Source organism: Rhinoraja longicauda, chromosome 11 (genome assembly GCF_053455715.1).
Source record: "Rhinoraja longicauda isolate Sanriku21f chromosome 11, sRhiLon1.1, whole genome shotgun sequence".
Taxonomy (NCBI): domain Eukaryota; kingdom Metazoa; phylum Chordata; class Chondrichthyes; order Rajiformes; family Arhynchobatidae; genus Rhinoraja; species Rhinoraja longicauda.
In genome coordinates, this window is record NC_135963.1 from 59802321 (window position 1) to 59829998 (window position 27678).

A 27678-nucleotide genomic window follows, 5' to 3' on the forward strand; every position below is an offset into this window, starting at 1 on the left:
ACTCCAAAGACGTACAGGTATGTAGGTTAATTGACTGGGTAAATGTAAAAATTGTCTCTAGTGGGTGTAGGTTAGTGTTAATGTGCGGGGATCGCTGGGCGGCGCGGACCCGGTGGGCCGAAGGGCCTGTTTCCGCGCTGTATCTCTAAATCTAAATCTAAAATAAAAAAAATCTAAGACGTTTTGGCCTCGGATTTGCACTATAATGGTCAGGTTACCTTGTATTGGTAATTATTAATTTATTGTTTTATTGATTATTGTATACTTATCTGTGAGTTATTACATTAACTGGCCTGTTAAGATGCAGCAGGTAGGAATTAAATTGTTCTGCGACAATTCTTGATTCTTGACTCAATACTAAGGGTGAAGAATTAGTAAAGTCTTGGTATTTTTGTTTTACCCTGACTAAAGATCAACAAGTTGGGTCATAGATCATAGAGAATGGAACAGTACAGCACAACAACAGGCCTTTCGGCCCATTGTGTCAGTGTTGAACATGATGCCAAGACCAAATCTTATCTATCTGCACATAACCCATATCCCTTCATTCACTACATCTCCATGTGCCTATCCAAAAGTCTCTTAAACACCACTATCCTATGTGCCTCCAACACCACCCCTGGCACTCACCATCCCTCTGTGCAAAAAAATTCAAGACCACAATAAATTGCAGTGAATTGTGAACGCAGCCCAGACCATCACACAAACCAATCTGCCTTCCATTGACTCCATCGATACCTCACGCTGCCTTGGCAAGGCCAGCAGCATCATCAAGGATTAGTTGCACCCTGGCCACTCCCTCCTCTCCCCTCTCCAATCGGACAAAAGGTATAGAAGTGTGAAAACGCACACCTCCAGTTTCTTCCCAGCTATTTTCAGGCAACTGAACCATCCTACCACAACCAGAGAGCAGTCCTGGACTACTGTGTAAGAAGGAACTGCAGATGCTGGTTTAAACTGAAGATAGACACAAAAAGCTGCAGTAACTCAGTGGGACAGGCAGCGTCTCTGGAGAGAAGAAATGGGTGACATTTCGTGTCGAGACCCTTCTTCAGATCTACTATCGGACTATCTTTAATCGAACGTTACTGGCTTTACCTTGCACTAAACATTATTCCCTGATCATGTATCTGTACACTGTGGAAGGTTCGATAGTAATCATGCATAGTCTTTCCACTGACTGGTTAGCACGCAACAAAAGCTTTTCACTGTACTTCGGTGCACGTGACAATAAACTAAACTAAACTAAACCTTTAAACTTTGCCCCGTTCACGTTAAAGCTATCTTCTCTAGCATTTGCTTTTCCCATTGCTGGGAAAATGTTCAAGGTGAGAATGATGATGATCTGGGGAAGGATTGATTGTTGCTTCATGCTTGTGAACGCCATTCGCTGGGTGCTGCAGCAAACAGCGCCACTATAACTGAATGGTCCTTAGTCTACAATAGATGGAACCGAGACACACTTCATTCAAGCATCTGCAGCATCATCGAGAGTGACCTTGGTAACCATGCAACAACCAATCCTTACAGCGGAAACATAAAGAGCAAGTTTAATTTCACTTGACAGTCTGCAAACTGACAAGATCAGTCTGATGCGGAATTTTAAATCCCTAGTCATTGTCATCCAGCGTGGAAACAGGCCCTTCAGCCCAACTCACCCAGCCCCTTCATGATGCCCCATCTAAGCCCACATTTGACCCATATCCCTCTAAACACTTACCATCCATGCACCTGTACAAATGTCCTTTCAATGTTGATACTGCTCCAGCCTAAATCACTTCCTCTTACAGCTCGTTCCAAACACCTACCACCATCTGAGTGAAAAAGTTGAACCTCAGGATCCAATTCAATCTTTCCCATCTCATATGAAACCTATGCTGTTTAGATCATAAGATCATAAAATCATAAGTGATAGGAGTAGAAGTAGGCCATTCAGCCATCAAGTCTACTCCACCATTCAATCTTGGCTGATCTATCTCTCCCTCCTAACCCCATTCTCCTTTCTCCCCATAACCTCTGACAGCCGTATTAATCAAGAATCTATCCATCTCTGCCTTAAAAATATCCACTGACTTTGCCTCCACAGGCAAAGAAGTCCACATATTTACCACCCTCTGACCAAAAAAAATCCTTCTCATCTCCTTCCTAAAAGAACGTCCTTTAATTTTGAGGCTATGGCCTCTAGTCCTAGACTCTCCCACAAGTGGAAACATCATCTCCACATCCACTATCCAAGCCTTTCATTATTCTATACATTTCAATGAGGTCCTCCAGCGAATACAGGCCCAGCGCAAACACTTGTTTAGTTCTTGATTCTCAAACCCTATGTGCATTCACTCTATCTATGCCCGCCATGATTTTATACGCCTCTCATTCTCCTATACTGCAAGGAATAAGGCCCTAACTTGCCGAAGCTGTCCCTGTAGCTCAGTTCTTCGAGTTCTGGCCACATCCTTGTAAAACTTCTCTGCACTCTTCCCAGTTTAATTACATCTTTCGTCTAGCACGGAGACTAATATTGAACACAGTACTCCAAGTGTGGCCGGCCTTACCTACATCTTGTACAACTGTAACATAACATCCCAACTTCTATACTCCATGCCTTACTGTTGATGTGTAAAGCAGGTATCCCATCTAATCCTTGTGATGATCTCCTGGGAAGATCTGGCCTAAAATAACCTTCACGTAAATAGCTCCAGTTCAGGCATAGTTCAGTTGGTGCGACAGGTTATGGATAGGACAGGTTTGGTGGGATATGGGCCAAATGCAGGCAGGTGGGACTAGTGTAAATGAGACATGTTTGTTGGGCAAACATGTTAGGCAAGTTGGGCCGAAGGACCCGTTTCTACGCTGTAAGACTCTATGAGTCTGTGACTCTATGAATGTATGAGATTCATGAGTGCATCCATGGCAAGGTAACCAGCAACTGGGCTTTTGTTAAGTTAAGTTAAGTTAAGTTAAGTTGTTAAGTTACCAGTCTGAAGAAGGCTGTCGACCTGGATGTCACCCATTCCTTCGCTCCCGAGATGCTGCCTGTCCCGCTGAGTTACTTCAGCATTTTATGTCTATCTTAAGTTGTCAAGTCAAGTTAAGTTAAGTTAAGTTAAGTTAAGTTAAGTTAAGTTAAGTTAAGTTTTAGATTTTTTTTAGATTTAGAGATACAGCGCAGAAACAGGCCCTTCAACCCACCGGGTCCGCACCACCCAGCGATCCCCGCACACTAACACTATCCTACACCCACTAGGGACAATTTTTACATTTACCAAGCCAATTGACCTACATACCTGTACATCTTTAGAGTGTGGGAGGAAACCGAAGATCTCGGAGAAAACCCACGCAGGTCACGGGGAGAACGTACAAACTCTGTACAGACGGCGCCCGTAGTCAGGATGGAACCTGAGTCTCCGGCGCTGCATTCGCTGTAAGGCAGCAACTCTACCGCTGTGCCACCGTGCCACCCCGAGTTAAGTTAAGTTAAGTTAAAAAGTTGTTAAGTTTGGTTTGGTTTGGTCTGCTTTAATTTATTTTATTTTATTGCTATTGTCACATGTATCTATCCAGTCAGCTATCCAGTCAGCGGAAAGACTGAACATGATTATAATCTTACCGTCCATGGTGTGCAGACACAGGATAAAGGGTATAACCTTTGGTGATAAAAGTGGAGTGATTGCAATGAATGACAGATCTGCTTCTGGGACCAGCACGCAGCGAGCCGCCTGGCTTTGGCGCCATCTTGCATTTAATCACGATGGATGTCAACTGGTTCATTTGGATGACAAAGTGTAGCTTTACACAATAACAGGTCTCTTTGGCACACTAGTCTTTCCACCAGAAAATCCAGCACTATTCGTTTAATTATTAGCGCCATAAAATGTCAGCATATTTACCTTCTCTCAATTGCACTTTGTAAAACACATTATCGACATGCCCAGGTGGTGAGGTTCTCATATCAATCAGAAAGAAAGTTTGCAAAGAAGGTTTGAAGAATGATTCTGTCAGTGGATTCCGACCGCCAATGACCTTTTTTTAAACAATCGTATGAGTCAGGAGAAATTCTTTTGGATTAGTCGTTGCTGCATTCCCACCACGATTCTGATAACGTTTCTTTAGCCATCAACACTCCAATGCTGAATGCTGAGTTTCTTAAATTCAATAGAACTGGTCCATGCAGAGGGATAAGTTTGCGTGAGCTTACATACCTGCTCGGGTGATCCGTGTTAGTTTTAATTCATGCCAGCACTGTTTGGCCAAGGGCAGTGTTTTCACTCTCCTTGGCACTGTGTACAAGAGGGGATTCCAGCTTTAAAGATCCGGTTAGAGGGGCGTTGTTTGATATGAGTCGTGCTCTTTTTTATCAACCACCTAAAGGAAATAAACTCAAAGTGGGATTCAGATTAGGCTGGTAAGTCCACCATTCATTTTTGAAGAATAATTTGCCTCACAGCGCCAGAGACCCGGATTTGGTCCTGACTACGGGTACGGCCTTTGTACGTTCTCCCTGTGACCGCGTGGGTTTTCTCCGGGTGCTCCGGTTTCCTCCCGCAGTCCAAAGACGTAAAGGTTTGTAGGTTAATTGGCTTCTGTAAATTGTGAATTGTCTTTAGTGTGTGTAGGATAGTGCTAGTGTACGAGGTGATCGCTGGTCGGCAGGAAGGGGTGGGTGTATGGAACAATCTGAGGAGGTTGGTGAGGAAGATACTATCCCAAAGTTTAAGAAACAGTTCGACAGGTACATGGATAGGACAGGTTTGGAGGGATATGGGCCAAACGCAGGCAGGTGGGACTAGTGTAGCTGGGACATGTTGTCCGGTGTGGGCAACTTGGGCCGAAGGGCCTGTTTCCACACTGTATCACTCTATGACTCTATGAATATGACCCTCAGTACAAACTGGTAATTATTACTTGGTAATGTTTTAAATGATAGAATATCAGGAACAGATCAGCGTTATCAGGTCACAGAGCAGGATGACAGGACTCTCCACTCACTGCTTGCTTTTATCATTGGTCATCCATTTACAGTCATTCCACATCAATCCCCCCCTCCCTGTTCACATTCTCATCAAGCCCCCCCCCCTCTACCACTCACCTGCACACACTACTGCCAATTTACTGAAGCCAATTTACCTATGTAACCCGCTTGTGTCTGTGTGGGAGGAAGAAAAGAACATACAGAGGAAACTAGGGTCTCAGGCAAGAATGTCCAAACCACACAGACAGCACAAAGTCAGGACTGAACCTAAGTCCCTGGCTCTACTAATTGCACCTTTACGCTGCCTGGCATAGAGTCAGGTTAGACACAGAGTGCTGGAGTAACTCAGCGGGTCAGGCAGCATAAAAAAGGATGGGTGACGTTTCGGGTCAGGACCCTTCTTTAGTCCTAACCCGCAACATCACCTATCCAGAGATGCTGCCTGACCCGCTGAGTTACTCCAGCACTCTGTGAAACGTCACCTATCCATGTTCTCCAGAGATGCTGCCTGACCCGCTGAGTTACTCCAGCACTCTGTGAAACGTCATCTATCCATGTTCTCCAGAGATGCTGCCTGACCTGCTGAGTTACTCCAGCACTCTGTGTCTATCTTTGCAGTAAACCAGCATCTGCAGTTCTATGTTTCTACGTCAATCCATGTTAGCTGCATGGACACCATCTCCACAGAGAACCAACCGAGAGACTTGGAGCAGAGGAGCAAATTGTTTCCTTCAGGTTCCCCTAACACACACGATGGGTATTGCAATCACAATGCCCACCACATCCTTATACTACGAGGCAGAACACACTTGCACTGGCTTGCAAGTATGAGTAGTAAGTATAAGGAATGAGACATTTGGCAGCGTCCATTTTCAGGAGAAACCCTCTGTTAAAAATGTCGAGAGAATCTCCAAATCCTCCTCGTGCCGACGGTGGCCAAACGACAAGGGTCGATTGGAGCAAAGCTGATAGATGAGGAGTCAACTCAGCAAAACACATTGAAGATAACACATTGTACATGTAGCCGAATACAGAGACAGAGCTGCAACACGATCAAATAATTCAAATAAAGAATGCTCAGCCAAGTTCACATTGAAAAGTAAAATACTGTGTTCCTTTTAGTTATGCATAGCAGTTCTTCATTGTAAAATCACAGATTTTATTTGTATCAAGGAACTGCAGATAGACACATAATGCTGGAGTAACTCAATGGAAGAGGCAGCATCTCTGGATAGAAGGAATGGGTGACGTTTCTGGTGGAGACCCTTCTATACAGAGATGCTACCTGTCCCGCGATCCATTTTATTTAACTGATCAAATAAGCCTTTTGGTCTTTTGTGCTGCGTGCTTTCGATGGGCAAGTTAAAGCAGGGTCCAAAACTTAACAGCCCTTGCTTCACAAGCCTGTACTTTCATCAGGCTCTGTTATTGTGCCACGCCAGTGGATTTAATGGGAATGCAAACAGCGAGCTTAACTATTAACCTGTTAGCCATGTTGGCACTCAGTCTGTGCAGGAATGGTAGCTACTAAAACAGCAACAAGACCGGACAATTTCTAAACGTTCTGCACTGGAAATATACTTTTTTGCCTAAAATAATAAATGTCACCGCTGGAAATTAATAATTAATAAGCCTCACACTTACTGTGCAAAGATTTACAGCTTTAGCAGTAACAGAATGAGTGCTTGTATAGTCACCAGGTGACAATATCCCAGTATGGGAGGAACCGACGGACGTCAGATTTTAACTCTCTTGTGAGTGTAAACCTGCCGACTGTCAATACAATAAAACTGGCTAAGCGATCTGCCTTTGCTGTAGGCTCGGTCTGAGAAAAAGATCACTTAGCAGTGGCAATCAAAGAGATTTGAACAAACCACCTTCAGCTGTAGCAGTTAGTCTGCTGCAGTTTATTGTGGAAGGCCAAACAATATAAACGCAGTGGAGCAGACAAAATGTTCAGGAAGGAACTGCAGGTGCTGGTGATGACTGGTCTACACAGATAGACACAAAATGCTGGAGTAACTCAGCGGGACAGGCAGCACCTCTGGATAGAAACCTGTCCTAGCTACTTTGGGATAGTCCCAGCCTCAACCACCTCCTCTGGCATCTTGTTCCATACACCCACCACCCTTTGTGTGAAAAAGTTACCCCTCTTTTCCCCTTGAACCTATGTCCTCTGGTCCTTGATTCCCCTGCTCTGGGCAAGAGATTCTGTGCATCTGATAACATGGCTCCCACCTCTGCAAGGGTGGATGGCAACTTTCTGCATGTTGGGTATGGACTACAAGTAGTGTCAGGTCAACAGGGAGGAGGTGACAAGACACTGACACCAATGTCCGCACGTCGTGATCAAAATGAAAATAAAATAAATGGCAAAGGTACACAAGATGTCACAATATTCCTTGGCGTTTTATAGACTTAATTGTGCAGCAACTGTTGATTGGAATGGACCCTTAATGTTTAAGTCGATAATACAGATGAAACTTATACCACGACAAATGCCTTAGCAGTCTGAAGAAAATTCTCAATCTGAAACGTCACCTATACCTCTTCTCCAGAGATGCTGTCTGACCCGCTGAGTTACTTCAACACTTTGTGTCTGTCTAAGGGGGGTATGAGCATTGTTGCACAATAAGATTGGCTCATTGAACTGGCCTGGAGACCAACATTCTGATACTGTCAGGATCCGAAATTTCACCTTTTCATGTTCTCCAGAGATGTTGCCAGACCTGCTGAGTTACTCCAGCATTTTGTGTCTTTTCATGTAAAACAACATCTGCAGTTCCTTGATTCTAGCACTCTGATATAATATGCCTTCAGCATTTTCAATGATGCTACTGGTTTATGCTCTCTGTCTTTCACCCTCAAATCAAAACAGCGCAGAAAGAGTGTCTTAACTGAATCAACATCACCACAGTATTATACTAGGTGGGTGGGTTGGTGTTCACTTGAACCGACACCAAATAAAGATAAGTAAAGAATTTCACAACCTGCTTTCGGCAATGTTCTCTTGGTACATCAAACTACTTGGTTGATTCATTAGCCACGGGTTAAAGTGCAAAACTCCAGAGATGCTGCCTGACCCGCTGAGTTACTCCAGCACTCTGTGAAACGTTACCTATCCATGTTCTCCAGAGATGCTGCCTGACCCGCTGAGTTACACCAGCACTCTGTGAAACGTCACCTATCCATGTTCTCCAGAGATGCTGCCTGACCCGCTGAGTTACTCCAGCACTCTGTGTCTATCTGCAGTTCCTTTCTACAGTTTAAAATGCGAAGGCAGGCAGCTTCCTGGCTGTCAGTGTTGTACACTAATTACCTTGTTTAATCAGTGCTAGGTCAGGAATGAGGTTTGTTGTGTGCGTGGGCGAATGTTTGGATGAAGGTGCTCATTTCTATTTTACAATCTGAGTTCAAATTCATAGTGTTACGGGCTGATGGGTCTTCCTCTTTGGCCATCAGTGGTTTCAACACAACTTTGCAAAGGAAAATGAAACTGGGCAGTGCATTGAAATTAAAAATCAACATCACTGCAACAAACTACAGATCGAATGATGGCTACCCTCTCCCCTGACATTCAGTCTGAAGAAGGGTCTCGACCCGAAACGTTACCTATTCCTTCTCTCCAGAGATGCTGTCTGACCCGCTGAGTTACTCCAGCTTCTTGTGTCAAATTACTTCGCCATCTCCACTCTCTCAATCACTCAGCTAAAACCAACGTAGAAAACAAGAGAATCTTCAACCTCGAGATTGTGGGATGAGTAAATGTTCACAAAGCCATTCGTGAATCAAATCCCCACTTCTTTCACACTGCTGAAAATCCTGATCAGTCTGAAGAAGGGTCCCAACCCGAAACATCACCTATCCATGTTCTCCACAGATGCTGCCTGACCTGCTGAGTTACTCCAGCACTCTGTGAAACGTCACCTATCCATGTTCTCCACAGATGCTGCCTGACCCGCTGAGTTACTCCAGCACTCTGTGAAACGTCACCTATCCATGTTCTCCAGAGATGCTGCCTGACCCGCTGAATTATTCCAGCACTCTGTGAAACGTCACCTATCCATGTTCTCCACAGATGCTGCCTGACCCATTGAGTTACTCCAGCACTTTGTATCTTACAATTAAAATCTTGATTGCAGTGCATCAGATGCAGATAGACCGGACACAGAAACATCAATTATACATGTTACGCACGTGTTCTAAATAAATTTGGAAAATTGTGTCTGTGCTGATGATCAAACACACATTTTAAGAGTTATTTGGATACATGCATCTGCAGGGGGTGGAGATTATAGATCACATCACACGCAGTGCTCTCTCCCCATCCCTCCCCCAACCTAGTAGCAGTTTCAATGTTGTTCTGGTGAGTTTGTTTGTCTGTAACTCATTCTAACCTAACCCACAGCTACCAATGGCTGTTTCCTTTATCATCGTTACTTTTTGCATATCTTTCAATCATTTGTTCTATATCTCTCTCCATCACCGTCTATATCTCTCATTTCCGTCTCCCCAGACCCTCAGTCTGAAGAAGGGTCTGCTGAAACATCACCTATTCCTTCTCTCCAGAGATGCTGTATGACCCACTGAGTTACTCCAGCATTTCATGCCTGTCTTAGGGTAAGAGTTGGTCTTGGCATCATGTTTGCACAATCGTGGCTGTTGGTTTAGCCAGACGTGATTGCACAGAAGTTAATGCAGGGGAGCGTTACTAAAGGGCCTGTCCCAGTTAGGTGATTTTAAGGCGACTGCCGGTGACTAGGCTGTCGCCGAACGTTTGCCGGGGTGTCGCGGGCATGATCGTGAGGAGTCTTCAATGAATCGTAGCGGATCTCGGCGTGTCGCGGAAACATTTACCTGCTAGAAATTTCTGTGCGACAGCTGGCTTGTCGCTAGGTATCGTTGCTTATTGCGGGCGCTGTCTGTCGCACGCTGTCCCCAGGTTTGCTAGGTTGTCGCAGATGCATTTAGAAGCACGTAATATTAAATTAAGAAAAGGCATTTGAAGAGACCAGAAGATAGTTTTGTTTACCCAATTTATTTACCGTCAGGACATTTGACAGGTAGATTGGAGGCAACAGTTTGACGGTCAGGTAAGTGTGGGAATTTTGCGATGTTTCCGAAGACGGTGTAATCTCTTAGCCAGGTGCTAGTTTCACAAAAAAAGTAACTTGTATCGACCTGACAGGGCATTGTGGTGGTCATTGTCGTGGTCATTGTCGTGGTCACTGTCGTGGTCATTGTGGTGGTCACTGTGGTGGTCACTGTCGTGGTCACTGTCGTGGTCATTGACGTGGTCATTGTCATGGTCACTGTTGTGGTCATTGTCATGGTCATTGTGGTCATTGTGGTCATTGTGGTCATTGTCATGGTCATTGTCGTGGTCATTGTCGTGGTCATTGTCGTGGTCATTGTCGTGGTCATTGTCGTGGTCATTGTCGTGGTCACTGTCGTGGTCACTGTCATGGTCATTGTCGTGGTCACTGTCATGGTCATTGTCATGGTCATTGTCGTAGGGTAAAAGAACATTTCGGCGATCTGCTACGACTTTGACAGTCGCCTTAAAAATCACCTTACTGGGACAGGCCCTTAAGATGCAGTTAACTGCAATATGGAGAGATATAGAATAAATAAATGAATATATGCCAAAAAGTAAAGATGATACAGGAAACAGGCCATTGTTGGCTGTGACCTAGGTAAATACGAGTTACAGACAGAGAGACTCACCAGGACTAGTTAAACTGGGGTTGCTTTCTTTGGAACAGAGATCGAGATGTACATGTTTGTGGGTTAATTGGCTTGGTGTAAATTAAAAATTGTCCCTTGTTTGTGTGGGGTAGTGTTAATGTGTTGGGATCGCTGATCGGTGCGGACTTGGTGGGCTGAAGGACCTGTTTCCACGATGTATCTGTAAACTAAACTAAACTAAACTAAGATAGACACAAAATGCTGCAGTAACTCAGCGGGACAGGCAGCATCACTGGATAGAAGGAATGGGTGACGTTTCAGGTTGAGACCCTTCTACAGACTGAGAGTCAAGGGAGGGAGAGATACAGAGATAAGGAAGTGTCAGGTGTGAGAACGAGACACCAAAGGGGCTGGAGATCAAGGAAAATGTAGAATAGATCATTGTTAGCTGGGAGAAGGTGACAGCAAAGCAAACAGAGATACAATGTAATCAGGGACAGTCAGACTGGTCAGGGAACTGGGAAGGCGGAGGGATGGAGAGAGAGGGAAAGCAAGGGTTACTTGAAGTTAAATTCATACCGTTGGATTGTAAACTGCCCAAGCAAAATATGAGGTGCTGTTCACCCCCTTGCCCACATCTTATCCCCTCCCCCATCACCACCCCCCACCCCCTCACTTAATCCCTCCAATGCCCCTTCTCCCACCCCTACCTCTACCCTTACCCCCACCCTCACCCCCACCCACACCCCCAATCTCTCCCCTACCCCCACCCCACACTCACTGACCTAATCGCCCCACATCTCACCCCATCCGCACCCCACATCTCACCCCACCCGTACCCCACATCTCACCCCCACCCACACCCCCAATCTCTCCCCTACCCCCACCACAGACATTGCCCCACATCTCACCCCATCCGCACCCCACATCTCACCTCATCCGCACCCCACATCTCACCCCCACCCCACCTCCGTATTTCACCCACACACACGTCCCACTGGCCCGCACATCACCATCACACATCACACATGGCACTACATGGCATTGGTCATGGGTCCAAACCAGCTGTGGGTGATAGTGGTCGCTGATGATCCTCAGACACACGTGGCTTTGCAAGAAATCTTAGGATGAAGTGGACTCTGACGTTCATCTGCTCTCATTCTATCGACACTTAAAATAACCATGCCTTTGTCATTTAATTGCAGCACCATTTGCTACAGCGGTCTGAACGAGGTTTTGATTTGTGCCCCTGGGAACAGGACTACATCAACAGTTGGTTGAAATAGATAATTGAACCCTGTCTGCTGTAGAGTCATCCAAGGTCTTTACAATATGCAACTTGGTCCACTCACTGTGAGTTGGTCAAATGGTTTACATTGCTGAGTTCAGACAAGGCGCACAGCTGAAAACCTTGTATTCAGGGAACCTGTAACACACACAGGGCATGTTCAGTGAATGCAGTGTGTTGCACTGCAGAGATCAGAGAGCACACAGTCTGCCGAGATCAGAGAACACACACAGTCTGCCGAGATCAGAGAGCGCACAGTCTGCCGAGATCAGAGACCGCAGTCTCCAGAGATCAAAGAGCGCAGTCTGCCGAGATCAGAGAGTGCTCAGTCTGCCAAGGTCAGAGAGAGTGCTGTCTGGCGAGATCAGAGTGTTGCACTGCAGAGATCAGAGAGCGCAGAGTGTTGCACTGCAGAGATCAGAGAGTGCAGTGTTGCATTGCAGAGATCAGACGACACAGCCTGTCGAGATCAGAGAGCACACAATCTGCCGAGATCAGAGAACACACACAGGCTGCCGAGATCAGAGAGCGCATAGTCTGCCGAGATCAGAGACTGCACAGTTTGCCGAGATCGGAGAGCGCAGAGTGTTGCACTGCAGAAATCAGAGAGCGCAGAGTGTTGCACTGCAGAGATCAGAGTGCGCAGTGTTGCACTGCAGAGATCAGAGAGTGCAGAGTGTTGCACTGCCGACAACAGACAAGACACAGTCTGCTGAGAACAGAGAACACACAATCTGCCGAGATGAGAGAATGCACAGCACCTATAGAAAAGTGCGAAGCAGGGAGTGATTTCACCAGGAGGTGACTGAGCACATGATATCAGGGGGACCTCAGTGATGATAAAGGAATTAGGATCATTTGCCCAAGACAGGATGATGTGACTTGGGTGGGAATTGGGAGGTGGTGATATCTCCCCTCACCATTGCATCTACGCATCACTCCCTCTACACTTATTTACGAATGCTTTGCAATTGTTCAGAAAATGATTTTATTTCCCTGAAACAAATAAAAGAATGAGCAAAAAACTGTACTGAACACACATGAACACGGTAGCAGTACCTCAGCAGTCAAAACGTTCATCTTCAGCAACTGAAGAAACTCAGTGTTGTATTAGTGTCCTCTTTGAAGCCACAGCTGTATCATTCAACATCTGGATCTCTTCCTGACTGGTGCATTGGAAAAGGAACCTCATGGTTTGCATTCCAAAATCTGCAAGTTTTATAAATATTAGTTTTGTTTAGTTTAGCTCAGGGTTACATCAGGGAAACAGGCCCTTCGGCCCATCAAGTCCACACCGACCAACTATCCTGCACTATCCTGCACTATCCTGGACAGACTAGGGCCAATTTACATTGATACCAAGCCAATTAACCTACAAACCTGCACATCTTTGGAGTGTGGGAGGAAACCGAAGATCTCGGAGAAAACCTATGTGGTCACGGGGTGAACGTATAAACTCCGTACAGACAGCACCCATAGTCGGGATCGAACCCTGGTCTCTGGCGCTGCAAACGCTGTAAGGCAGCAGCTCTACCACTGTGCCACCATGCTGGTTGAGGAGGTGTTGATGTAACTGATTTGATTGACTGACTCAGAGAAGGTACAAAATGTTGATGCTGGTATTTGGAGCCACTCTGAGCACAAGATAGTCCAAATTCAAGCAACTGGTAATGAGATGGAAAGAGTTGAAGTGATGTACTAACACATTTTCAGAAGGCTTTTGGGCGGCACGGTGGTGCAGCGGTAGAGCTACTGCCTTACAGCACCAGAAACCCGGGTTTGAACCTGAATTTGGGTGCTGTCTGTATGGAGTTTGTACGTTCTCCGCGTGACCTGCGTGGTTTTTCTCCGAGATCTTCGGTTTCCTCCTACACTCCAAAGACGTACAGGTTTGTAGGTTAATTGGCTTGTAAAATTGTTCCTAGTGTGTGTAGGAAAGTGTTAGCGTGCGGGGATCGCTGGTCGGACCCGGTGGGCCAAAGGACCTGTTTCCACGCTGTATCTCTAAACTAAACCAAACTAAAAGGTTGAATGGGTCAGCTGTATCTCAGCCAATGGAATGCTAATGGATTACTGCCAATCTGTGTCTTCCATACAGGGATTCAAGGACAAAGGAAGACTTTGGGCAAAATAAGCCCAGGTGCAAGAAACAGTGAAACCAGGACGATGAGTCTCTGCTTCAGAACATTAGACCAGATGGAACAGGTGTTGAGATAGCCAAGCACCTCTTTGACTCAGACATTTACAACAACACCCCTTCAACTGGCACGGTGGCACAGCGGTAGAGTTGCTGCCTTACAGCACTTGCAGTGCCAAAGATCCGGGTTTTACCCCGACTTTGGGCTCTGTCTGTATGGAGTTGGTACGTTCTCCGCATGACCACGTGGTTTTTTTTCCAAGATCTTCGGTTTCCTCGGACACTCCAACGAAGTACAGGTTTGTAGGTTAATTGGCTTGGTGTATGTGGAAATTGTCCCTCGTGTGTGTAGGGTGGTGTTAATATGTGCGAGGATCGCTGGTCGGCGTGGACCCGGTGGGCCAAAGGGCCAGTCTCCATGCTGTATCTCTACACTAAACGAAATCATGTCCCTGTTTTTATTTATCCCTTCAGAGCTGAAAAATATATTGGTCCTCGTCTTAAATTTGCTTAATAACTGCATTCACGGTTCTCTAGGACAGAGAACCGTGTCCCGCCTGCAACTGGTCCAAAACGCCGCAGCGAGACTCCTGACGGGTACCCGTAAAAGGGACCACATCACGCCGATTCTGGCCTCTCTCCACTGGCTCCCTGTACGGTACAGAATCAACTTCAAGCTCCTCCCATTCACATATAAAGCCCTAAATGGACATTCCCCCCCCCACATAAAAAATCTTCTAACCCACCTCTCTAACTCCAGGTCCCTCAGGTCGGCCGACTTGGGGCTACTCACTATCCCGCGGTCTAGGCTTAAGCTCAGGGGTGACCATGCTTTTGCGGTTGCAGCTCCTAGACTGTGGAACAGCATCCCTCTCCCCATCAGAACTGCCCCCTCCATCGACTCCTTTAAGTCCAGGCTATTTCTACTCCCTAGCGTTTGAGGCTCATTGAGGAGGCGCTGTGAACTGTTTTGTATGTGCTGTTAGGTTTGCGTGCTACTGTATGTTTCATTTTTTTCCTTAGTACCTAATCAGATGTACAGCACTTTGGTCAACGTGGGTTGTTTTTAAATGTGCTATACAAATAAAATTGACTTGACTTGACTTGAGAGAAATCCAAAGTTTCAGAACACTCCTGGTGAAGACATTTTGTCCTTGATTCAATCCTAAACAGACGATCACAATGTGAGACAGTTGTATCGGGTGCTGCCCAGTTGTAGCCTCACCACCTCCGAATCCTCTCCTCCATCCAAACTCCTCCCAATCTCTACCAACAGGACGGTGGGCTTATCCCAGGGATCAATTACTGCAAGTCTGCAAGGTAAGTTTATCCATTTTTTGGAAGGGTGATGAGTGCAGCGATCCATATAATTGGAGCAATTCCACCGTCTAATCTCCCCGCTCCCCTGCAATAAACACTGACATATCATGTGCAGGAAGGAACTGCAGGTGCTGGTTTAAACCGAAGATAGACATAAAATGCTGGAGTAACTCAGCGGGTCAGACGTTATGTTTGGAGAAAAACATCATCTATTCCTGTTCTCCAGAGATGCTGTCTGACCCGCTGAGTTACTCCAGCATTTTGTGTCTTATATCTGACATCTAACTTGCCTTGTTCATTGTTTGCTAAAATGCATGTGAGCTTAAGATGATTTATAAGTAAGGTCAACTAAATTGCTCTGAATACTTCTATAATTATCTGCTTTCCCACCCAAGTAGATAATTTTACTCTTTCCCACATTATTCTCAATTTGCCAACTTCTGTCTAACACAATACTGATCAAAATTCCATTGCTGCCTCTGCATAGTTGTCATTTAGTTATGAAGGTGGACTTGCTTGAGGATAATAACTATAGAACCACACAGCTGACACCCATTGTTTGGTCTGTTATGAATCAAGTCCCAGTTTCAGTTTAGTTTATAGTCACATTGTAAAGGTTTTGTTGCGTGCTAACCAGTCAGCAGAGACACAATACATGATTACAATTGAGTCATTTGCAGTGTACAAATACATGATAATTATTACATTTAATGCACGGTTATTACATTTAATGCAAGGTAAAGCCAAGGTAAATCAAATTACTTTCACTGTAATAACAATTATATTTAACTCCTCCATGGTATTTGCAGACATTTTCATCTCTCTCTCGCTTAAATGGATAGAACGGAGTACTGAAAATGCACTTAAATTGCATGAACACCACCAGGTGGCGCCAGCAATGGCTGCCTCGCCAACAGTCTGCCTGTCCCTTCCTTCTTTGTTGTTTCTTTAATATGTGTTAAATGTATGTTTTTAGTGTTCTTTAGCTTGGTTTATGTGGGGGGTGGGGTTGGGGGAACCTTTTCTAACCTCTTACCTCGATGAAGATTTGTTTCTGTATCGTATCTCAATCTGCACTGCGGCCTAACATCGAGGAGCTGGCGGCCTCTGCTGGAGACCGACTTCGAGAGCTCCACCATGGGAGCCTGCGGACTTTAACATTGTGGAGCCCGTGATCCCTTCGTTAGAGACCGACCGGGAACTCCAAGCCACAGGAGCTTCGACCACCCTGACACGGGAACTCCAACCGCCCCGACACGGGAACTTCACCGCCCCGACAGCTTCACCGCCCCGACACGGGAGATAGATTCACCGCCCCGACACTGAGCTTCACCGCCCCGACACGGGAACTCCAACCGCCCCGACACGGGAACTTCACCGCCCCGACAGCTTCACCGCCCCGACAGCTTCACCGCCCCGACACGGGAGATAGATTCACCGCCCCGACACTGAGCTTCACCGCCCCGACACGGGAACTTCACCGCCCCGACACGGGAACTTCACCGCCCCGACACGGGAACTTCACCGCCCCGACACTGAGCTTCACCGCCCCGACACTGAGCTTCACCGCCCCGACACTGAGCTTCACCGCCCCGACACTGAGCTTCACCGCCCCGACACTGAGCTTCACCGCCCCGACACGGGAACTTCACCGCCCCGACACTGAGCTTCACCACCCCGACACTGAGCTTCACCGCCCCGACACTGAGCTTCACCGCCCCGACACTGAGCTTCACCGCCCCGACAGCTTCACCGCCCCGACACTGAGCTTCACCGCCCCGACACGGGAACTTCACCGCCCCAACACGGGAACTTCACCGCCCCGACACTGAGCTTCACCGCCCCGACACTGAGCTTCACCGCCCCGACACGGGAACTTCACCGCCCCGACACTGAGCTTCACCGCCCCGACACGGGAACTTCACCGCCCCGACACTGAGCTTCACCGCCCCGACACTGAGCTTCACCGCCCCGACACTGAGCTTCACCGCCCCGACACTGAGCTTCACCGCCCCGACACTGAGCTTCACCGCCCCGACACTGAGCTTCACCGCCCCGACACGGGAACTTCACCGCCCCGACACTGAGCTTCACCGCCCCGACACGGGAACTTCACCGCCCCGACACTGAGCTTCACCGCCCCGACACTGAGCTTCACCGCCCCGACACGGGAACTTCACCGCCCCGACACTGAGCTTCACCGCCCCGACACTGAGCTTCACCGCCCCGACACTGAGCTTCACCGCCCCGACACTGAGCTTCACCGCCCCGACAGCTTCACCGCCCCGACACTGAGCTTCACCGCCCCGACACGGGAACTTCACCGCCCCAACACGGGAACTTCACCGCCCCGACACTGAGCTTCACCGCCCCGACACTGAGCTTCACCGCCCCGACACGGGAACTTCACCGCCCCGACACTGAGCTTCACCGCCCCGACACGGGAACTTCACCGCCCCGACACTGAGCTTCACCGCCCCGACACTGAGCTTCACCGCCCCGACACTGAGCTTCACCGCCCCGACACTGAGCTTCACCGCCCCAACACTGAGCTTCACCGCCCCGACACTGAGCTTCACCGCCCCGACACGGGAACTTCACCGCCCCGACACTGAGCTTCACCGCCCCGACACTGAGCTTCACCGCCCCGACACTGAGCTTCACCGCCCCGACACTGAGCTTCACCGCCCCGACACTGAGCTTCACCGCCCCGACACGGGAACTTCACTGCCCCGACACTGAGCTTCACCGCCCCGACACTGAGCTTCACCGCCCTGACACGGGAACTTCACCGCCCCGACACTGAGCTTCACCGCCCCGACACTGAGCTTCACCGCCCCGACACTGAGCTTCACCGCCCCGACACTGAGCTTCACCGCCCCGACACGGGAACTTCACTGCCCTGACAGCTTCACCGCCCCGACACGGGAGATAGATTCACCGCCCCGACAGTGAGCTTCACCGGCCCGACACTGAGCTTCACCGCCCCGACACTGAGCTTCACCGCCCCGACACGGGAACTTCACCGCCCCGACACTGAGCTTCACCGCCCCGACACTGAGCTTCACCGCCCCGACACTGAGCTTCACCGCCCCGACACTGAGCTTCACCGCCCCGACACTGAGCTTCACCGCCCCGACACTGAGCTTCACCGCCCCGACACTGAGCTTCACCGCCCCGACACGGGAACTTCACCGCCCCGACACTGAGCTTCACCGCCCCGACACTGAGCTTCACCGCCCCGACACTGAGCTTCACCGCCCCGACACTGAGCTTCACCGCCCCGACAGCTTCACCGCCCCGACACTGAGCTTCACCGCCCCGACACGGGAACTTCACCGCCCCAACACGGGAACTTCACCGCCCCGACACTGAGCTTCACCGCCCCGACACTGAGCTTCACCGCCCCGACACGGGAACTTCACCGCCCCGACACTGAGCTTCACCGCCCCGACACGGGAACTTCACCGCCCCGACACTGAGCTTCACCGCCCCGACACTGAGCTTCACCGCCCCGACACTGAGCTTCACCGCCCCGACACTGAGCTTCACCGCCCCGACACTGAGCTTCACCGCCCCGACACTGAGCTTCACCGCCCCGACACGGGAACTTCACCGCCCCGACACTGAGCTTCACCGCCCCGACACTGAGCTTCACCGCCCCGACACTGAGCTTCACCGCCCCGACACTGAGCTTCACCGCCCCGACACGGGAACTTCACTGCCCTGACAGCTTCACCGCCCCGACACGGGAGATAGATTCACCGCCCCGACACTGAGCTTCACCGCCCCGACACTGAGCTTCACCGCCCCGACACTGAGCTTCACCGCCCCAACACGGGAACTTCACCGCCCCGACACTGAGCTTCACCGCCCCGACACTGAGCTTCACCGCCCCGACACTGAGCTTCACCGCCCCGACACTGAGCTTCACCGCCCCGACACTGAGCTTCACCGCCCCGACACTGAGCTTCACCGCCCCGACACTGAGCTTCACTGCCCCGACACGGGAACACCGACCGCCCCGACACTGAGCTTCACCGCCCCGACAGGGGAACTTCACCGCCCCGACACGGGAGATAGATTCACCGCCCCGACACTGAGCTTCACCGCCCCGACACTGAGCTTCACCGCCCCGACGCCCCAACTGTGTGCAGTTTTGGTCTCCGAATTTGAGGAAGGATATTCTTGCTATTGAGGGCGTGCAGCATAGGTTTACTAGGTTAATTCCCGGAATGGCGGGACCGTCGTATGTTGAAAGACTGGAGCGACTAGGCTTGTATACACTGGAATTTAGAAGGATGAGAGGAGATCTTATCGAAACGTATAAGATTATTAAGGGGTTGGACACGTTAGAGGCAGGAAACATGTTCCCAATGTTGGGGAAGTCCAGAACAAGGGGCCACAGTTTAAGAATAAGGGGTAGGCCATTTAGAACTGAGATGAGGAAAAACTTTTTCAGTCAGAGAGTTGTGAATCTGTGGAATTCTCTGCCTCAGAAGGCAGTGGAGGCCAATTCTCTGAATGCATTCAAGAGAGAGCTAGATAGAGCTCTTAAGGATAGCGGAGTCAGTGGGTATGGGGAGAAGGCAGGAACGGGGTACTGATTGAGAATGATCAGCCATGATCACATTGAATGGCGGTGCTGGCTCGAAGGGCCGAATGGCCTCCTCCTGCACCTATTGTCTGTTGACAGCTTCACCGCCCCCTCGTGGGAGTTTCGATCGCCCCGACGCGGGAGTTTCGACTGCCCCCATGTGGGAGTTTCGTTCGCCCCGATGCAGGAGCTTCATCGCCCCGACGCGGGGGGCTTCGACCGCCGTCTGCAGGTGCTTCGATCGTCCCGACGGTTCGACTGCCCCGACCACGGGAGAAGAATAAGTGAAGAAGATTGGACTTTATTGCCTTCCATCACAGTGAGGAATGTGGAGACTCCGCTGTGGTGGGTGTTTATGTTAACTTTGATGTAGGTGTGTGTCTTGTTGCTTTTTTAGTATGGCTGTATGGTAATACACCTATTACTGTACCTTAATTGGCACACGTGACAATCAAAGACCTTTGACACCTTTGAAGCTCAGGAATATTCAGCTTTGTGCTTCCCTGCAAGCTGTCCGTTTCTTTAACAAGGAGTTGGTACTTGACAGTGGTAGGTCACAGCGTGAAGTGGAGGCCATCACAATGCTGCAGAGGTCCGGGGGTCAGTTATTATTCCAGGCTCCTGGCCCAATAAGTGGTTTGATGTCAACTGCAAGGTGGTCACAGGCTGGATTAACACAGTGGGTCATCATAGTATGCAAGGGGAGGACCCACATTCTTTCAAGAAGTGCGAGAAATCTTTGGACATGAAAATAAGGAGTTGAATTGTCCAGTTACACCTGAAAGTGTCAGAAGCGATTAGACTCACAAATTAAAAAGACAGGCGCATGTTGTGTTTAATACGGCACAGTATATAACATCACAAGACAGGTATGTGCAAATAGCACAAAGCAGCTAGATTTGTGCTTTAATGTTTTAGTTCCGTGTTCTAACCAAGCTTTTCACTCTATATATTTTCCTCCGTACGATAGCAAGAAATCTGTCATCCTAAAAGAAAACTGGATAGGTTGTGGCCTGAAGGAAGGTACAAATTGCAGTTATAGGTAGAAAAGAACTAACTGTCAAGGGAAGGCTATTTATCATCAAAACAAAGCAGCTTCAAGTGTTTGCAGTTGACCTAATGGAATATCCCTTGTAAGCAACTTTAGTGATGCAAGCCTCCAAATATTTCTCAGTGATCAATATTTGCCAGCTGCACACTGCCAAGTCAGCATAAAACTGCCAGTCCTCAATGTGGTCATCTTATTGTGATTGACCCCATAAAGCCTGCTCCCCCTGGGGATTAAACGGCACAGCTATTAAAAGTTCCATTCTGTGGAGTTTTTGCTTGAATCTTGCACGGCTTGAAAACCACACAAGCCCAACTGAACAATACAATCTATTTTAGTTTAGTTTAGTTTAGAGATACAGTGCAGAAACAGGCCCTGCGGCCCACTGATTCGGAGCCAACCAGCGATCCCCCCACACTAACACCATCTTACACACACTGGGGACAATTTAAACTTATACCAAGCCTATTAACCTACATACCAGTACGTCTTTGGAGTGTGGGAGGAAACCGAAGATCTCGGAGAAAACCCACGCAGTCACGGGGAGAACGAACACATTCCGTACAGACAGCACCCGTAGTGGGGATTGAACCTGGGTCTCCAGCGCTGCAGTAACTCTACTGGTGCACCACTATTGTCCGCTGCTCGTACAAAGCAGGGGAATAGTAGACAAGTCCTCACTGCCCTTGTCGGCATACTCTGAAGAAGGGTCTCGACCCAAAACGTCACCTATTCCTTTTCCCCAGTAATGCTGCGTGACCTGCTGACTTACTCCAGCCTTTTGTGGCTATCATGTGAAACTACACTTCTGCTTAGTGCAGGTATCTTGTATCAGTTCAGTTTAGTTTATTGTTTAGTTTATTCCGTGTTATCCAGCCAGTGGAAAGACAATACATGATTACAATCGAGCCATTTACAGAGTATAGATAAATAATAAGGGAATAACGTTTAGTGCAAGGTAAAGCCTGCAATGTCTGATTAAGGATAGTCCGAGGGTCACCAATGAGGTAGATAGTAGTTCAACACTGCTCTCTGGTTGTGGTAGGATGGTTCAGTTGCCTGATTACAGCTGGGAAGAAACTGTCCCTGAATCTGGAGGAGTGCGTTTTCACACTTCAATACCTTTTGCCTGATGGGAGAGGGGAGAAGAGGGAGTGGCCAGGGTGTGACTTGTCCTTGATTATGCTGCTGGCCTTGCCGAGGCAGCGTGAGGCTTCAATGGAATCAATGGAAGGGAGGTCGGTTGGAGATTTCCACTAAAAAAACGTGGTGCTCCACCAATTCATTCAGCATATTCATGTTGGGCTATTTTCATTCAGACGTAAAGAAATGCTGTAAAAACCCTAAGGCTCTGAATAACATTCTAGCAGTCTTTAAAAAATTCCAGTCACAATCTCTTCTCTGGTGAACAACATATCTGCCACTCAGTTGATTGTTTCTAAAGGGCTGCACTCAGTCAAATTTAATATTTTGGTTTTAAATTCATTGAAAGCAGTTTCCAGAATGACAAGTTTTATTGATATTCTTCCTCTTCCTAGTCATTCATTAATGTTCACAGGTGTCGTCTGTAAGAGGGTCATCCAGGGTAAATCAAATGCAATGCCTTCAAGAAGTGGAATACAAGCATTAAAACCTTCTCACTTCTGCACAAGATTTTAGTCACAAGATTAACAGGAGCAGTGACTTCACGGAGAGAAGGACGATTCGGTGAACTGGGAAACCCATGGATAGTTAACGTCCCTGTTTGAATTTCAGTACCCTCAATTTAATGCTACTTGGTTTTAACTCATATTTGATGGATTTTTAAATAAGATAGTTTGAAGTAAGAAATTATCTGGTGTCAGAGGTTATGGGGAGAAGGCAGGAGAATGGTGTTAGGAGGGAAAGATCGACCAGCCATGATTGAATGGTGGAGTAGACTTGAAGCACCAATTGGATTCATTCTGCTTCTACAGCGTGGAAACAGGCCCTTCGGCCCACCGAGTCCACACTGACCAGCGATCCCCGCACATTGACACTACCTTACACACACTAGGGACATTTTATACTTATACCAAGCCAATTAACCTTCAAATTAACCTTCCCACAGGGGTGTGGGAGGAAACCGAAGATCTCGGAGATAACCCACACAGGTCATGGGGTGAACGTACAAACTCCGTACAGACAGCACCCGTAGTCAGGATCAAACCCGGGTCTCCAGCGCTGCAAGCCCTGTCAGGCAGCAACTCTACTGCTGTGCCACTCTTGAATAGACTTAATTGACCTAAATAGAAATAAAAATCAGATATAAATAAATTAGGCTGCTAATTTGCTATTTACACATCTTACAGTAACATTCCGCATCAAAACACCTCCCATTATTAGTAATGGGATTTGTTAAGAAGGGTGGAAAATATTGGTTTTACCTTTCATTAAAATAAAAGGTACATTTACAAGTATTCCAGGCATATTACTTTGCATAATGTTTTCTGCAGTGCTGGTCAGGAACAATGAAACATACGTTTAACGTTCAAAGAATATTTTATCGTAAAGCATAAAAGAATATCTTGTTAATTAAATCATTCCTACTCTCTCTTTCTGCATCTCAAGCATAGAACAGTATCACGCAGGAACAGGCCATTTGGTCCACAATGTTTGTGCTGAACATAATGCCATGTTAAACTGGTCTCCCCTGCCTGTGATCCATGTCCCTCCATTCCCTGTATATCTATGTGCATATCCAAAAGCCTCTTAAACATCGCTATCATATCTGCCTCCACCATCACTCCAGGCACCCACCACCCTCAGTGGAAAAGGACTTGTCCCGCACATCTCCTTTAAACTTTGCCCCTCGCACCCTAAAGTCATGCTCTCTAGTCCAGCTAAAACTTGTAATTGTACTTCCCTACCCCTCCTCAGCATGGGTTAGTTAACAATGTGTTAACATTAATAATGCACTCTGCCTTGTTTACCTAGAAGCTGCATATGTCTTTACAAGTTTCTTCAGCTACTTCAAAGCTTAAGAAGTAACTGCAGTGCTCTTCATAACCCCAATGCCATACTTCCAACTAAACGTTCATATTATTTTTAATTTTTCATTGACTTCAGCAGATATATAGATAGCTATCTATCTATATATTTATTTATATTACTAAAGCTCTCTGTCCATGTGTATGTGTGTTTGTGCGCATCATAACTTTGGTGCTTCGCACAGCCAACACCATAGCGCCACTATAGCGCCACAATTTTTCAAACACCTTACTCATCATTATCCTGGCCATTTATTCACAAAATGCTGGAGTAACTCAGCAGGTCAGGCAGCATCTCAGGAGAGAAGGAATGGGCGACGTTTCGGGTCGAGACCCTTCTTCAGACTGATGTCAGGGGGGCGGGACAAAGGAAGGATATAGGTGGAGACAGGAAGACAGTGGGAGATCTGGGAAGGGGTGAGGGGGGGGGGGGGAAGAGAGGGACAGAGGAACTATCTAAAGTTGGAGAAGTCAATGTTCATACCGCTGGGCTGCAAGCTGCCCAGGCGAAATATGAGGTGCTGTTCCTCCAATTTCCGGTGGGCCTCACTATGGCGCTCGAGGAGGCCCATGACAGAAAGGTCAGACTGGGAGTGGGAGGGGGAGATGAAGTGCTGGGCCACCGGGAGATCAGGTTGGTTAAGGCGGACTGAGCGAAGGTGTTGAGCGAAGCGATCGCCGAGCCTGTGTTTGGTTTCGCCGATGTAAATAAGTTGACATCTGGAGCAGCGGATGCAATAGATGAGGTTGGAGGAGGTGCAGGTGAACCTCTGTCTCACCTGGAAAGACTGTTTGGGTCCTTGGATGGAGTTGAGGGGGACAGGTGTTGCATCTCCTGCGGTTGCAGGGGAAAGTGCCCGGGGATGGTGTGGTTTGGGTAGGAAGGGATGAGTGGACCAGGGAGTTACGGAGGGAACGGTTTCTGTGGAACGCAGAAAGGGGAGGGGATGGGAAGATGTGACCAGTGGTGGGGTCCCATTGTAGGTGACGGAAATGTTGGCGGATGATTGGATCCGCTGGCTGGTGGGATGGAAGGTCAATGTGGGAATGGGAGGATGAGTTAAAGTGTTTAGCAACCGGGAGATCAGGTAGGTTTAGGCGGACTGAGCGGAGGTGTTCAGTGATTAGTTCCTATCTACTCCATTGACACAATCAGTTTATAGTGAATATTTACAAGCTCATGTGGAGCTTCAGTGGAATGACTTAATTGATTAATTATATGACCGTGGTTTGTTTAGAACTACCGACAGTCATCATATTGTGTATTGGTGTGCTGCTATATTTCACTGTAAACACATCCAGACAGGAACGGCATGCAGTGACATTCATTGATGGATCTGCACAACAGCAAATACTGTCAATAAACGAACAAAAAAAAGCCAAGTACCTTGTCCTCAATGGCCAACATCGACCATATAAATCTTAGTTAACATCTACTAACAAATGTATATAAACCACCTATGTTTTAAAACTGATGACAGCAGTATTGAATACTAAATCGTCTGGGGAAAAAAACAAGCACTTATTGATCTGAAGGACCGGAAAGAAATATTTAGGTTGCTGGAAAATACTGCTATTCTAGGCTCAGTAAACAGACACAACTCTCCAGGTCTCTTGTTGTTTATATATGGGCATAAAAAGCAATTGATTTCAGTATGACAAGTGCAAGGCATGTCCAGCTATGGAGAGACCCAGCGGATCAGGGCACATCATTTCTGTTGGTGATGGCAGGGATTTATAGCCAGGTTTTGGGTGAGATTTAACTGATGACAGATATTTCAGTTCTATAGACGGAGTTTTTATTTTGGCAATCAGTTCATAAAACGTTGAAAGTCATTAGCTCCAACTGCAATAAAATGCATACACTACCCTTTATGAATGCAAGTGTATAAATTTCCATTTCATGATCAAGGCAAAAAATGTTGGAAATATTTTAGTTTACTTTCATTTAGTTAGTTTAGTTTAGAGATACAGCGTGGAAACAGGCCCTTCGGCCTTCTGAGTACGCACCAACCAGCGATACACGCACACTAACACTATCCTTCACACACTCAGGATCATTTTACATTTGTACCAAGCCAATGAACCTACAAACCTGCACGTCTTTGGAGTGTGGGAGGTAACCGAAGATCTCGGAGAAAACCCACGCAATCATGGGGAGAACGTACAAACTCCGTACCGACAGCATCCATAGTCAGGATCAAACCCGGGTCTCTTGCGCTGCAAGGCAGCAACTCTACCGCTGCGCCACCGTGCCGCACAAAGTTTGGTTTAGTTATTATTACTGTCACACATACTGAGGTACAGTGAAATACTTTTTGTTGCGTGCTATCCAGTCAGTGAAAAGACTATACATGATTACAATCATGTCCACAGTGTGCAGATACATATGACATATAACATAGGACATAGATACAGGGTAAGGGGAGGGAGGTTTCGGGGGGATGTGAGAAAGAACTTTTTCACCCAGAGGGTGGTTGGAGTCTGGAACTCACTGCCTGGGGTGGTGGTGGAGGCGGGAACACTCACAACGTTTAACAGGCATTTGGATGGGCACTTGAAATGCTACAACATTCAGGGCTAAGGTCCAAATGCGGGAAAATGAGATTAAAATTAGACTGTGTTTAGTAACGGGCGGCGCGGACACGATGGGCCGAAGGGCCTCTTTCTGTGCTGTAGGACTCTATGACTCTATGACTCTATGTTAAGCAGCATCTGTGAAGCGAGAAACCATGGTTAGTATTTTAGTTTGATGATCTTTCAGTTTACCAATAAATTGGAAAAAAAATGGTTATCTGAAATTGTTGACTTCAGTGGCACAACAAATTGCAGATGCTAGTTTAGAAAAAAAGACACAAAGTGCTGGAGTAACTCAGCGGGTCAGGCTGTATCTCTGGAGAACATGGATAGGTGACGTTTCACAGAGTGCTGGAGTAACTCAGCGGGTCAGGCAGCATCTCTGGAGAACATGGATAGGTGACGTTTCACAGAGTGCTGGAGTAACTCAGCGGGTCAGGCAGCATCTCTGGAGAACATGGATAGGTGACATTTCACAGAGTGCTGGAGTAACTCAGCGGGTCAGGCAGCATCTCTGGAGAACATGGAGAGCTGACATTTCCGGTCGGGACCCTTCTTGAGACTCGAGTGGATTTAGTTGGTTTTGAATTTGTTCTTGGTTAGTTCTGGTCACGTCACCATGTTGTAGTTTGTCACTGATTTCCTTTCCATTTCCAAGCTACATGCTGATGTTTCTGTACAGCACATGTAGTGTGTTGATGGGGGATGGATTAGTGGCACCAACATTGGAGTCTCGTACTAATGCTGTTATGTTGTATGTTGTATGTTGTATGTTGTATCTTCCATGTTCAATGTTGCATATTCTATGTTCTGTGTTCTATGTCACACATTGACTGATTCCCAGCACTCTCTGCTTTTAGTTTAGTGTAGTTTAGTTTAGTTTGGAGATACAGCGTGGAAACAGGCCCTTCGGCCCACCGAGTCCACACCGCCCAGCGATCCCCTCACATTAACACTATCCTACACACACTAGGGACAATTCTTCATTAATACCAAGCCAATTAACCTACCAACCTGTACGTCTTTGGAGGGTGGGAGGAAATTTC